Raw genomic sequence first — 16,145 nt, 5'->3', positions numbered from 1 at the left:
CAGTATGTATAAAGCTACCAACTTCCGTCCTACACTTCAAACACAGAGCTGATTTTCTTGGGTCCCTTATGTCTAAGTTCAGATGATACTGAAGCCGATGTAGTAATTTAAACTGTGATTCCTTTGCTCTATTACATATGGATATGTTGTTAGCATGTTCCATATGCTGCCTCCATAGCATCATCTATTACCACCCCAAGATCTTGAGCCCATTTTTCCGCATAATTGTATTATTAGTCTTATTGGACTTATAAAAGGCCTCGTAGCATCTTCTTACTATAGCCTTATTGTTTTGCATTTTGTATAATAGTTGTTCAATTGGTGACATTTCCAGAGTAAATTTATGCCGAGTTGGATTCTGTATAAAGCTTCTGACTTGTAGGAACCTAAAAAAAATGTGAGTGTGATAGCATATATTTCAGTCTTAATTGGTCAAATGACATCATCCTGTCCCTTCAATAAGTCTTTCAGGGTCATGATACCCGCTCTTTCCCATAGAGCAAACCCATTATCTGTCATACCTGGCAGAAAACCGTATTTTCTTCCTATAGGAGTAATTGGGGATAGAACATCAGTTCTTTTTTCCCATTTCCTAATCATGTCCCAAGCCTTTAATGTGAATTTTACAAGGAAATTCCCATCTGCAACCTCTGTTTTATTCCGATCCAGGATAAATGGGAGACTTGTTAGTTGTAACGGTTTACCTAAATTGTATGCTTCAATATCAAGCCAGACAGAATTCGGGTCACTCCGTACCCAATCTGCTAGATATCGAAACTGGGAAGCCACTTGATACAGCCTGATGTTTGGGACTGCCAATCCTCCCTGACTTGATGGTAATTGCAGTTTTGCTAATTTAAGTCGTGGTCTTTTACGGCTCCATATAAATGAGCTAAGCCAACCATTCAATGTCTTGATAGTATTATTATTTAGTAAGACTGGAATCATTTGAAATTTGTAGAGCAAACGAGGTAAAATATTCATCTTAATCAAAGAGATTCTTCCCAGTGTCGAGAGTGGTAAAGAAGACCACCTCTCCAGGTCATCATGGATGCGTTTAAGCAAGGGCTTAAAGTTTGCTTTAAACATCCTTGCAGTAGAGGAGTAATAAATATACCGAGATAAACAAAGCCTTCTGTTGCCATTTAAAGGGGGATAAGCCGGGGGGGAGGGAGTGGTGCACCTGACCCAATGGCATGGCCTCTGACTTATTAAAGTTTATTTTGTAACCGGAAAACTTACTAAACTCATTAATAACAGTAAGGACTGATACAATAGATTCGGGTTGAGTGAAAACAAAAGAACGTCATCAGCGTACAAGGAAATCTTGTGTTGTCTGTGATTAATCGATATACCATGAACAGTAGAATGGGTTCTAAGGGCCTCCGCCAATGGTGTGGACATGTGTGCGGTTCCGGAACTTCTGGGTGGCTGTGGCTTTGAAATTAGACTTGGTTTTTAATAAGGAATTAGACCTGGACCCAGTGTGCCTGCTGTTGGGATTACCACACCCACAAATAAAAGGATCTCATGGTCAAAAATTGTGGAATGTTCTAACATATGCCGCACGTAAAACTATACTGCTAAAATGGATTTCAGATAAGCCGCCTACAGTTCTGGATTGGCACAAGGTAATATTTGACCTCTTACCCATGGAATATTTGACATACTGGTCCAGAGGGAAGATTGGTGTATTTTATCATATTTGGACCCCATTTATCCATTATGTTGGACCTAGAATATCAAACATATTCTGGAAGGTCCTTCCCAGACCGAGGAATAATAGCTGAATCAATTATGTTGGACCTAGAATATCAAACATATTCTGGAAGGTCCTTCCCAGACCGAGGAATAATAGCTGAATGTTGAAGGAGAGGTGTTGTTGCTGTCTGTTTTGCTATTTTCATTTCTATAAAACTCTTTGTTTTCTGTGCCTTTTTTTTAAAATAATTATTGCAATGTTTACTTGCTTTCTATTTTAGGTTATTAATTATTGTTGCTACCAATGCTTGTGACTGACTGAATACTGCGCTGAAGGTTCAACTTTGGGTGGGGGGAGGGCGTTCTTTTAAAGGGGGGAGAAATGTGTTTACAAAAACGGAAAATGCTGTATATGTGAATAAGATGTGAAGCATAATTATTAATAAAGATATACTTTAAAAAAAAATTATCCATTATCAAATTTTCATCATCATTTTTCCAATCCACTAATCATTAACTAACAGTATGATTTTAGCTCTAGTTTCAATATCTTCTAAGAAACCAGGCATACATTGCAAATAGCAATCCATTCCCCCATCTAGCAAGTCCTGAAGGTCAGGAAGGTTGATATCCACAATCAGTGATAGCCGAATCGAAACAAAAAAAAAAGAAGCAAATATTCCTGAGCAAAACAACTAAATGTTTTAAATATATAAATGTATAAAGCTGTTAAAAATAAAGTTACAAATGTATTCAGACAAACAAAACACATACAGTTATTTCTTTTCACCGCGAGGGTCTTTTTTTTTATCAGGATGTTTTTTTTAGTCAGATAGATCTCAGGAGCGATCTCACATGGCAAATCAAATCAGTGATCAGCTGGAAAACCGCTGCCTCATGCATAAATAAAGGCCACCCTCTGGCCCTTGTATCTACACACCTGATCTTACACAAACACATACACAAACATTAAAGCCTTTATCTAACCAACTCAAAGCGCTAGTCACACTCATCTGATAACTTATTCATACGTGGGAACATGCAAGAAGCAGACCATAAATTTACAGGTGACATATGGATTTTATCCCCCCGGAGAGAAGTGACGAAGAGACGAACACATGGCTGCACAGACACGGAAGTCAATGCCACTGAGCTCATTGCCCCTTGTTGACCTGAGAGAGGCCAAAGGCAATAAGTGATGGGTATGTTTTTGACCCTGAAGAAACTCACTATAATACAGCATCCATACAGTATCACGTATTTTACCCCCATCCCCTTTCTCTCTCTCTTTGTATCTGCAATTCAATACTACAGAGTCTGACTCACCAGCTGCTGACTTACTCAACACTGTATTCACTCTGGCTTGGATAACACAATGCCGGTTTTGTTTTCTCTTCGTCTGGTCTGTTTGATGTCAAAAGAGGCATGAGGTAGCAAATGGAAGCGTGGACCTTTCTCAAACCCCGCTGATTAAGTGAATCACCTGACGCAAAGCTAGTTCTAAATTAGAGTTCCTTCTCTGCTGGTGAATCTTGCCAGAATTGTACGTCAATGGGACCATTAATAGTGTGGTGATCATCATCGATTTCCCCCAGGTAATCATCATTTGTCACATTTTAGACATCCGAGGGTTTAATGCGGCATCACAAATGGCTTTCTGATTAATAGGAACAATACTCCAAGGAAGCAGTAACACAGAGGCCAAGATCTATGATGCCGCCGCTTATCCAGGAATACCCTTCTTTGTCACTTGTCTTCAAATTCAAATATACAGTAGTCATGTTTGGGATAACAATTTCTAAATGTCATAAATGGCCACACAGAAAGGTGGGGCAAGAATACAAGTCCATTAAACTTAAACCACAACAGACAACTCTTCTCCAAAACACCATGCCTCATTCACCAAAGATCTTTGGCTATCTTGTCTTCACCATCTTAGTTTAGCCTGTAGATACTAATTATCAAACACAAGCCACAGGTGAAGCTGGTGGGAGTGTTATTAGTTTTGAGGGTATTTGGTATCATAAATCAGAGTTTTGTTTTTGAATTTTGACCTGATGGTGGTGCTAGTTGAAAAGTCAGAGGATCATGTGTACCAAATTTCATGGCATCGAATCCATCAAACGTTTGTTGAGACATTTTATTACGCCAATGTGAACCTCATGGCGGTACTTGGGAAAACGGCATATCACTATTTGGTGATGTAATCAGCCAAATCTAAATGTCTGTATGAACCTCTGTGCCAATTAATCCGAGTAAGGATAAGAATTGATGAGGCAGAACCAGAGATATCGTCTTTTTAATCCCATTAAGCACAGTGAAACTTGACCATTTCGATCAGAGATTCAGGTGTGTTATGCTACAGTAGTAATAGCAAATGTAGCCTCAGACATTAGCTTGATAAAGCCAAAAAAAAAAAAAAAACTGGTGTTCTGGAGAAGAGGGATCAAAAACATATTAGTGAAATAAAGAACTGACCTAAATCCAACACATGAAGTCATTTAAATATCTGTGTGCTTTGTGCCTCTCTGCTTTTAAAGACTTTAAAGGAGAGCTCAGAGATGCTCCACTCCTCACCGGCTCCAAAGGTCAAGACCCTGGACGGCTCCATCAACCCCGACCTCTCTGCCAATCAGCTCGAGGAAAACCGTCTGTCGGGAGTTTAGCATTAAATAAAAATGGATCACTGATCCTCTGTGGAGCCTAAACCTCACTTATACGCTGCTACATCGCATGTCACATCCTTTCCAGCTGTATCTCATTTGTGCCTTTGCGTTGACGGGTCAAAGGTCAAGTTGTTTTGTCACTTCATCACACTTAAGGATGACACTGAGATCCGGAGATAGCAGCCTTTGCTTTAATCTCTCTGAGATGAAGTTCATCTGAATTAAGGCCAGCACGTGTCGTTACTTTCTATATATACTAGACCTCATCTGAGGTCAGTCAACTCTTAAGTGAAGAGCAAAAAAAAAGAACCAGGATAAACACAGTCAGCAGTTAAACTTTGTCCACAACGTGACTACAGTAAAGGAAGTACATTATGTCCACTTAATCATCTATTATCTATTTAAATAGATTTACGGACAAATAATTATGTGCTCATTGATTTTGTTAACGGACCCTCCTTCAGCAGAGATACGTCATCTGGACTTATACATACTGTAGCTCATGCAGCTACATGACTTAGATTTTAGATTAGATTTAACAACAAAAACACATCTCGAAAATGCAGAAAATCTCTTTAAGACATCACAAGTGACATTTTTTAATTAATGCAGTGGTCAAATAAAGCAAGACTTTAATCAGATGCTGTCAGCGTTTCATCAGACATATTACAATTTCTAATGAATCCAGGCAAAAACAAAAAGCTAGACAACTGAGCGACCAAGACAGAAACAGACCATGGTTTTGGCCCCTGAACTAAATCCATCATAAATATATGAAAACCATTTAAACTAATTTAAAGGTAGCTATGATTGTTTAATGAACTGTTGCTGAATTACTGTTGATAAAAATTAAGAAGGTTTGTGGTTTGAGTTCAACGTTTAAGAAATATTTCACTCATCCAGGGTTTGTACGTTTACCTTACTCTGCGTTTTGTGACTTCCAGTTTCAGTGGCCATACACTACACTTTGAATGCTGAATAAATCCATTAAATATTTATGATGGGAATGAGACCCTCTTTTTTGCATCTTTTCATTATTGGACTTATAAAATAAGATGATCAAAATACACATTTTTATACTTGATTTAAAATGTTCAGCTATGACAAACAGATGTATAAACGACAAGTGTGGCAAATGTGACATCAAGTTGGTCCCATTTAAAATTGCTAAACCTCAACAAACAGTCTTTCATGATGTTTGTAAAAAGCTGAACCAGGAGCATTAGGCAAGCATTTTACATCTTTAATAGCACAATCCCAAACTGCGAACAACAGGCACAATAAACAGTTTACTTTGAAAGCTATTCATGGTCTGCATAAATTGAGGGGATTAAACAGCGAACCTTAGCGAACCTTCTGTCATTGTATATGTATGAATAGGCCCTCAAGGTCTCTACCGACCCTTCATGCTTTTTTCTTGCAGAGACATTTTCTCTGGTAGATGGCTGAATCAATGACTTATAAGGCAGGAGAGAAATGTAAAAAGGAAAATAAAGCAGGCACAGAAGAGAGACACAGGCAGACAGAGCGAAAAGTAGTTTGTGTGAAAGATTTAGAGGTTGAGATTGAAAATGCATAAAGGCAAAAGAAGGCTTAGCTCCAACCCAAAATCATTTGGCTATTTTTCTGACAGCCAGGACTTTGATTGATTTCACAGGAGAAAAAAAAAAAAAACTATCACCAAAACTCATTTGAATACATTACGCAAAGTAAGTAAGCATATTTGAATCAGAGGGGCTCAGGAGGCACAAGAACGTCTCTCGTGTCTGTAACATGAAGCAAGTCGATGTGACAGTTTTACAAGTTTACCCAGAAGACAAAAGCAACTGCGTCACTGGACTCAAATCCCATCAGTTAATTTCTGAGTCACATTGTAGACTCATAGAAAGTTCCCTGGAAGCAGCAGACAAAAAATGTAACTCTACTAGCTTTCTTTTTCTTTCAACTGGATTGCAGATATCTGTGACTATGACTTAAAGAGAGGACTGAGCTACAGTAGAGAGGGAGTGTATAATATCATATGCAACAACTCAATATACTACCCAAATACTGGTACAGGCTGTCATCTTGTGACCTGATTACTGTAACATGCTGACCTCCCAGCCTGCACAGTGAAATCCATTGAGATGATCCAGAACTTTAATCAACCCAAAAGGTCAAGTTACCCTGCTGCTCATTGAGCTCCACTAACTACCTGTAGCCACCCGTATAAAGTTCAAATCACTAATGCTTGCCTACAAACTGATTCTGTACCCACTTGGTAGCATTCATTGCTCCTCCAATGAATGCCGCCTGGCTCTGCCAACCTTCAGGGCAATCCCAACTCTACTCTAATCTGTTGTTCTCCATTGGTGGAACATGCTCATCAGTTCCTACCAGAACAGGAGGGTCCTTCTCAAAAAACCTCCTAAAGATCCAGCTCTTCAGAGAGTACCTCCTCTCCTAACACTACCAACAACTAGACATGCTAAATCTACCACCCACTCACTTGATTTGATAATAGTGCTTATTTCTGCACTAACATGTGATTGATTCTTTCCATTTTTTTCTGTAAGTTGCTTTGGATGAAAGCATCTGCTGAATGACTAAATGTAAATGCAAACTACATCATTGTTGAAATGACAAGGCAATATCAGCTGTCTGAAAACACCAGACCAAAAGCCATCACAGCATTATCTGGGAAGGGGTCAAAGGTCATTGACCAGGAGGCGGAGGACAACCAGAGACAGATCAAGGATCAAAGATCATTCACATCAAGGAGTCTTGACAGAGTAGTGAGGTAATCTACTTACTAATCATTAATGGCTTTTTACTACATTGTTACCTTACAGAACGGGGTCCTCAAGGTTTTTCAGGCCATTATTATCATCATTATTATTATTTTTTGTTTTTTTATATATATCCCCCCCCCCTGAACTGAAGATCAGATTGATAGACCACGCTGTCTGTGGGTTTGATGCTGCTGGAAGTCTTTTGCACGTTGATGGACGCACACTTTGAAGAATGGGAGGTAAAAATAGAACTGTAATCCTAAAATTGGAAAGTTAACTTTTATTTAAAGGATCTTTCCAAATCTGATTAACTAGAAGTCATTATATCAAACATATAATACAATATATACTGTATATATGCTAATAAAAACACATTATAGAAAGTTTGCTCTAAAGTGGGTTCACTAAACTCAGGGGCACCATCGGAGGTAAATGCTGCGAAGCACAAACTGCTGATGCAGTTTAATGAAAGTGTAGCCGTGCATAATGGGAAAGGGAGATTTTAAAAAAGTCACTGACAGCAGAAACATGACAAAAACATGCTTTAAATGGATTAATTAAAGTTATCTCTACAACACAGAAGCTAGTTACTTGTCAATGATTAATTATTTAACACGCACACAGAAGTTGATTTAATTTTAAGACTGTACCAAACTTTTTTTTCACAGTTGAAAAGTCATCTAATTATAAACCAAGTATTTACTTAAGGTCACAAGCTTACAACAAAGACAAGGCAAGATGTCCTCGCCCATCTCGTCTCCTCAGCGCTCTCTTGCACAATGTCTTCTCACTTCTTCAGTTTCACATGAATTATTCATAGCTGCAGAGATAAGGAATTGTGTAAAAGAAGCAGCACATAAATCTCTGTGGTTAGGAATAGTTAATCAGAGCATCCCAAGGGGAGGTGATAATGCCACAGAGTAGGGTAAGCAGTTGAGACTGCTTCTCAAAGTTACTTTTTCAGCTCTCGCAGCTCGCAGTGTGTGCAGTCCAGGTGTGGATGTGTGGTCCGGAGAAGTATAAAGTCACCCTGCTTCTTATTTTTAAGATTATTATTTTACAGGAACAATGTACAGGATTTATTGGTATCTTGCAGTGTAGCTGTGGATTGCAAAACTCTCATTTCACCCACTCCATCCTAGCGTAGAAACTAGAGTGGCTGCAAGTGTTAAGTTTGTCTGTTCTGGGCTACTGTAGAAACATGTTGGCCTAATGAGGCAGACTCCATGGAGGAATTTATGGGAATAAACTAGAATAAACAAGGAATTTACAAAATTAAGGGCTTAAATATAGTTGGAGAAAATATATTTTAGCATTATAAAACAACCAGATTTCATGCAAGTACACTTGAATATCTATGCTATTTCTCAATCCCATGCACATAACACACTGCATACTGCAGGGCTATGGAAGACATGAAAATGTATTATGTAGTGTCTGTAAATATTAAAGGCTCGTTCTTAGGTAAAAAAAGAAACAATTCTTTATTTTCAGGTGATTACACACTCCTGAAAACAAAGGTATGCATATTACATATGTTGTAAATAGAACAGAGAGAGGACTAACAGAGGTATTCATAGCACTAGATACGATCTGATGCATGGATCAATCGCACCCATTTTGCCAAACAATTACTGTAGGAGCCTTGTCCACAATGTGCGACTTCAGCCCAGAGCGCCAGATATTGCTACCTGTGCAGCTTTGGTATACACATAAAGACGCCAGCTGCACACCGACCTCTATCATCCCTATCTGCTAGAGGGAATATCTCTCTGCAGAAATAGGGTGGATTACGGTGACCTAGTGTGACACAGGTTACTGGAGCAAAGCGAGTGTCAAAATGTGACAAATCTTGCTGAGCCCTCAGTTCCCAAGTCCCCTTTGTCCATTCCCACCTCCATACTAAAGAGGCACTCTGTCACAGGAGGCAGTGCAGTGGTGGAGGATATGGCTGATTTAACAAGAGCATGGTGGTTTTCTGACTGGAACAACTAAAAGACGTACTAAACTAAACATTTAGCTCATCTTTTCTTTGGTTGGGAGAATATTATACTACCTATATATACACGTTATCATGTCAACATGTTAACCTGGTAGAAAATGTACATCGGGCAACACCCAGGGGAGCTTAGGCATGCAGGCCAGAGCGATGAGACTCATGAGGACAGAAATTGGTGTGAATGGAGATCTGCTCTGACACACTGGCCCTGATGTGTGAGGCCACTGTGGGCACAGGGCTGTCAGGTCGTAGGCAGAGATGGCTCCTCATTGGACTGGTGTTAATTATGGGGCCAAAGGCTTTGCCAAGGCTATTTGTCATGATGAGAGCTCTGGCAGGCAGAGGACACTGTTTGTTTTTTTAAATTATTTTTGGAAATGGATGATTCCCTACAAAGAGAAAAGAAAATGAGAAACTTTCAAGCTCTCTCACAAAGAGGATGTGATAATTCTGTCTGATCCACCGTGTAAACCATCCTGACCACTATTTTCTGTGCAGAAGATGACAGATGTGCACTACACTAGGCCGTTTAAACATTCAGTAAGTTTTTGTGTTGTCTTCTAAACAAACTATAGACTGGGAGCCATCTCCGGTTATCAATTATTCACAGGACAGGCTTTTTCTTTATGCTCCCAAAATAATGACAGTCCTGATAAAAGGGCTGATTCAGAATAAGGAAAGTACATTACAGTGCCTGGCTTCAGACCATTAAGTGCCAACAGTCTCTACATGAACCATCTACTTTCTTTAGGTTTGCCGAAAATTAACAGTTTTTACAGTGCAGACAAAAGGGGTACGGCATCCTCACGTCCAATAATCCTTCACCGGACGATCATTTTTGACACAGGATCCATGTTGAGAGGTGAGTGGTGGGTTAGTGTTGTGTGTTTTCTGGATCACCTGCTTCTACCCTGTACCCACCTGTCTCCTCCTCGAGCCTGATGGGCAGCGAAGCCATCTTTCTGGATAATTAAAGCCGTGAGTGCAGGCTGACATGTCCCGCGGTGAGAGGCGAATGCTCACAGAGGCAGAAGTCCTTCTGTATCCAACTTTGCCTGTTATGATCTCTTACAGATCTCATTCGCCCTGACAGCGCTAATATAATGCTGCTTGCCCTTTGCATGTGTGAGAAAAACTGATGAATAATCACAGATAACTTGACCCTAAAAATGATGTAAGTATTTCATTTTGTAGGCAACACAATAATGTGTGTTTATTCATTGTACAGTGAAGTGAATACTATGATTATGGTAATTTGTAGGGTGAGTTGTACAGACAAACTATCACCTTTAACCCCCTGGAGTTAGATGGCTACAACAGAACAGCAGGTATAATTACTATTCTAATTGGGTGCAGGACTATTAATTATGGGGTCCAACAGTGAAAGCCAGATGATATGCTACAGTGATACTGTAGATTGCATGAACAGTGTGTATGCTAACACCCTGTTTGTTTCATTAGGTCACTGTGACATCAGAAAGCAGATGTTCAGGCAGCACATCTCACAACAATCTACCTGAGAGCTGCAGCACGAGGGTGCATTCACAGGCGCACTCTTCTCTCTGCTGCTGCATAAATGCTTCCTCATGTTCTCCTCCTCCTTTTTCATCTCATTGTCATCCTCTCGCCCTCCCCTCACTGAGGAGCATAACACAAAATGGGAAAAAAAAAGAAAAAAGTGCTGACTGTGAAAGGGATGACGCAGTAAACAGAGCTGCTCTGAATATCTGAATTAAAAGTGGCCTTGTGTATCGTTTGAATTATTCCTAATGGTGAACTGGATGCAGCTGCCACTAAAGGGCGAGGGGAAATCTCTGAGTTACAGTTACAGTCTGGTAGATTACTCCTTATTATTTACTTAAGTATTTAATTATAGTGAATAAACTATAGTCTTGTGAAAATACTTGGAGACGCTTGGAGATTATATCAGATTTGCATGATGTGCCATCTATCCTACAACAAAATGAATGAGATACTTCAACAGCAGTGGCAGTAAATGTGCAAACAAGCAGTAACCTATCAGTACACTTAACAGATTGTAGCAGTAATCATTAACTATGCATGCAAATGGTTTTCAACACAACACAATAAATCCAGATCAAACCAGAAAAGCCAGATACAGTACACATTATACGTGCAGCATGTACTCATGAATATACACAAACAGTAATGTGCATGTACAGTAACTGACAGCTACTTGTTACAGTGCTTGATCAATAAATTAATAAGATCATGAAAGCTACCACCTGATTGATGTCAATAATTATATACATGGAGATGTTTGAAATTACTTGATGATGCACCAGAAATTGAAACCATCACATGCATGTGTATAATCATGTTGCTCTCTGCTGTTCTAGTTTAAATATAAATGTATGTCAGCTTGTTTTTCTTGTTTTTATCATTTTTCTGTGGTGCAAATAGAAAGCAAAAACAATGGCAGAATTTGAAAAAGTTACATATAAAATCTTTCCTGTTTTTATAAATATATAGAAATGCTAAGTAATTATTTGTAACTGAGACATTTTTATTTATTTATTTATATATTTTTTTAATGTCATTTGGTCTCAAGTGGCAAAAACTGTAGTTCCTTAAACGTTCACTTGAGACTGGCTACAGAAGCAGTCAATCTCCATAAGCTCCCATGTTAAAATGTCCAACTTTAAGGCAGAAATAAACATGTTTACAGCCTGGTACTAATCTCCCCGTTCATGACAACTGTACTGAGTCTGAATTTCTAAACAAGTCACCTTATAAAGGATAAAGGTTAAAGGGATAAAAGTTATGCAGCATGAAACCTGACCTTTCATCCAAAACCACCGACAAGATTACAGTAACACCATTGTGACATAACTTCAATACTGTGGTTTACAACCACTTACCTGCAAAACTGATGACATCCCCATCAGCCTCATCTCTACTTTTAAAACTCAAGACAGTGAAGATGCTAAACATCACCATTTTGTCACTGCTAGCACATTAGCATGCTGAGGTTAGTATTCAGCTCAAAGCATTGTTGTGCCTAAGCACGGCACATGCTCACAGAGCTGCGAGCAGGGCTGTAGACTGTTGTTGCATAACGTGACAGGACACATTTACATTGTCTTGTATTCAGGATACATACTGGCATTATAGTGCTACTAAAAACAAAACAAGCCGTGTTAATTTGATTTACTTCCTTAACAAATGCAAATATAAGCAAACCCCGACATGTTTCTCTTGCTTACTACTGTACTGCTTATATATCAGACACATCACCTATAGCATGGTGTCAAACAGCGCAAATTAAAAGCTTTTAAGTGCTTCCCCGTGCTCATTAGCATAAGTACTGAATGGCAGGGACTGTGGCAGCTCTTTAGAAGACAGAGATAACCTCCTGGAATGACAAGCCTTAAACTTCACCTCTCGAAGGGATACGGCAGAGACAGAAGGAGTGATCTCAGCTCAGTTTGAATGAGGGCACCTGGTGTGGGCCGTTGTTCTATCAACCCCTCCCACTGAGCCTTTAAATCTCATCCACTTCACGTCTTCACTTAGATAATGAATTATGGATCCCTGCCAGGGTGATATTCAATTTTAGATGAACTGCATATCTTCATTTGGTGACAGTGCCACCGTTTCCATAAGGGACAATCCCTTCTCAGCAGCATGAACCCAGATACACAGGAAAAGCTCATTACTATCTATATTCATGATGGGGACTTATGCAGCATGCTGTGTGCATGCGTGTCCCCGTGTTGTACTCATGCTGTGTAAGTGCCATAAACATGTGTTTATATACTGTTTATATATGTAAGAGTTGCTGCTTTGCTTGGCAATGCAGAGAAGTGAAGATGTTCTCGACTCTGGAGCAGGCAGGTTAATTCTGCATGCTCTTTCTAAATGTGCAGAGGAAGACAGAAGTTACTATCTTCACCAGTCACTACAGAAAGCACCCGGCTGTTGTTCCTTCTGCCTCAATACACATGAATAGCCAGACTGATCTTTCCCTGCTCTTTCTGTGCTGAAAAAGACTAAGATGCCGAACACAGACATGTATAGTACATTTATAAGAACATGGGCCAATAGTTGAAGGTTCAGCGGAGCGTCGTAAATTCAGAAAAACGCTGTGACGAGTGGCTTTCTGCAGCCGAGCCACACTCAACGGTGGATGTTAGTCTTGAGCATACCTATTGTAATGGTGCTTGTTTTTGTTGCTACATTCAGGCCAATTATTTCGGCCAAAGTGATTGGCTAAAAATAGGCTGGCATTTTAAAGATTAAAAGGGTATTGCATAACGCTATGTAACTTGAGCTGCATGAAATTAGATGGAAGCAACGTCACGAATCTTAAAAATCACTGTAAATAAAATAAAGACAATGTGACAAAGAAGGTGTTGTAGTAAAAAATAAGTAATATAATAATTAATATATATAGATATATATATATATATATATTATAATATATAATATATATATTATATATATATATATAAATGATAATACAGTAATACTAAAGGTATAATCAATAAACAACATGGGAAATAAATAATAAAAATATGATTGTTCAGGGCCCTAACACTATTTTTAAAACATTATTAAATATTTTATTTTATATTAGTCTTAAAGGATGAGTGTGTAGGATTAGTGGTGTAGTTGCTGATTGCAACCCCTCCCCTCACCCTCTCCCTCTTTGCATTGCTGCAAAACAGCATGAATGAGCAGAATGTTATATTGAAGTACATTTCTGTATACGTGACAAAAGCAAGAGGAATATAACTGATCTAACATACATCACATGTACAAAAGTACATTTATCACCAGCATCATCAAATCCTAAAATGTCCGATTACAGGTTAGAAATTATGCAAATCTTAAAATGAATTTATCTAATTTTATTTGAAAAGGAACTCTCTCTCTCTCCATTTATGAGATTTTATTGTGACGCTTGTTTCTGCAGGAGCTTTGTCAGATCTGGTAAAATAACCCCTTATGATGTCATAGCGATGTCATCGGGTTATAACAGTTCAAGCTTGGAGGACACAAATATATAGAAAGCTGAAGTCATGTTTAACGTCTTGGATACCCTCTGTTCCACATAACTGGGAGCAAGGAGAAAGACATGAGTGTTTACAGGCAGGACGTGCCTGACAAAAACACTATTGAGATGTTATGGGGAGATGTAGGCATGACCATACTAGGGACTAAAAGTCAGACTATCGGGAGACCCTGCATCTATTAGGACCATTTGTTTTTGAATTTCTTGCCTATATGAGTCCCCCAGATGCCTTCTGTTGTTGTAAAGCTTTACCAAACAACCTTGCTAAATGCACACCCTCCTCCTATAGTTTTGCTAGAAAGTTTAATAAGGGGGAAATACTGAATATGCCATTTGGTGCCTGACTGAGTAAGGAGTGATACAATGTATATTCTAGGGCTGCATGATATGGCCTATAACCAATATCTCGATATTTTTAAGCTATATCGCGTACACGATATATCTCGATATTTTTATTTCCCTGTAAATCAAATGAATGTTAAATTTACCCTTTGATGCAAAAAATAACATCAGATGATGATCAAGTAGACCCTTCTATTAGATTAGTAATGGCTGCGCTGCGTTTTAGCTGCGTCCTCTGCCCGTGTCAACTCACACCGGGCGGGTCTTGGCAGCATAGCGAGCCAGCCGTATTCACGTGAGAATCCTGGAGTACGCGAGACCCCGTGATAAACTGTTATAAAAAAAACACAACAACAAACAGCTGACTTTGCTTCTCAGACGTGGAGGAGATTATAAAAAGGATCTGTTGTGTCATAAATGATTGTGTGTTGTTCCACTCAACAATTAGTCTCTCGTCGTTCATGTTGAGACCCTTTGATTGATGGACTGCTCACCTGGTGCCACCGGTCATGACGTAACGTTGATGTGAAGTTGTGATAAGCTACATGAACTGCGCATTGTTTTATTTGAAAGGAGGCGGAAGTTTATCCGTTGATTCTGTGGTCGGATTCCTGTCGGGTGCACATGCTCTGTTGAAATTTACGAGGTTTAGCAGCGGCTCCCGTCAAAAATAGAAATGCTACGGAATGCTCGCACCGTGGCGCGCCCTGTGTGAGTGCTCTCATTGACTAGACTGGCAGCTATCAGCTCCGGTGACCGCGGCGCAGCCACTCCGGAGTGGGCCAGTGGTCCTCATCTCTCCTCACTTGATACAAAAAGTACGCATGCGCACAGGGGATTTTTCTGGGTGGGCGGGGAACTGTGATGCGTGCTGTGAGCAGCACCAGGAGTGAGTGACACAGGCAAAACTCCGGAGAATTAAATACCGACGGCTTAAAACATTTACGTGACAAGTACTCGATGGTCGCGATATAGTCATTTCATACATCTCACGTAGAACAAGGCGCGGTATATCGAGTATATACGATATATCGCCCACCCCTAGTATATTCTAGAATAAAAACAATTAAACTACTGCAATCTCCATAAAAGCAAGATGCTAATCCACTGGGGAGGAACTTTGAATCGTCTGTCAGAGAAGGACTTAAAACAACACATCACACAGCACACTCTTCTTAAGACAACGAGACGTTTTAAAGAGCACGTGGTGTACATCTGGCAACTCTGGTGCTCGTTTTAAATTCAGTTAGGGAGATGATTATCCTGGCATGCAACTGCATTCTCTTCCAATCTTAACAACGTCTAGGGTGTGTGGATCAAACAAACTAAAATATGCAGCTATCCAACTTGGATTTCATATGGATGTAGGACACTGACTCTCAAGTTGAAGCTACACCGATCTGGTCTTCTTGGCAGTATATTAAAGTGCATTATGTATGAAGGCCAAGGTATACTTTCTTAGAAGATACACACACTCTTTCACATGTGCATACAGGTGCTCCTACTGGCTGGATATCAGTCCACACAGACGCACACACAATGAGACACAATGCATACAGCCGTTATAAGTGACAAAGCATTGTCCTTGGATGCTCAGGCACACTTTGCCGCAATGTATTCGAGCAGAC

At 39.5% G+C, this 16,145-nt stretch overlaps 1 protein-coding gene across 3 annotated transcripts in view; it reads right to left on the bottom strand.

The window, feature by feature from the left end:
• dlgap4a (discs, large (Drosophila) homolog-associated protein 4a) overlaps positions 1-16,145 on the bottom strand; it is a 98,796-nt gene that overhangs the window by 49,295 nt on the left and 33,356 nt on the right. The gene's annotated exons all lie outside the window — the stretch shown is intronic.

This window comes from Larimichthys crocea, unplaced genomic scaffold (genome assembly GCF_000972845.2).
Source record: "Larimichthys crocea isolate SSNF unplaced genomic scaffold, L_crocea_2.0 scaffold97, whole genome shotgun sequence".
Lineage (NCBI taxonomy): Eukaryota > Metazoa > Chordata > Actinopteri > Sciaenidae > Larimichthys > Larimichthys crocea.
Note: the sequence above shows the minus strand (reverse complement) of the source record. Positions and strands in the feature narration are given on the sequence as shown.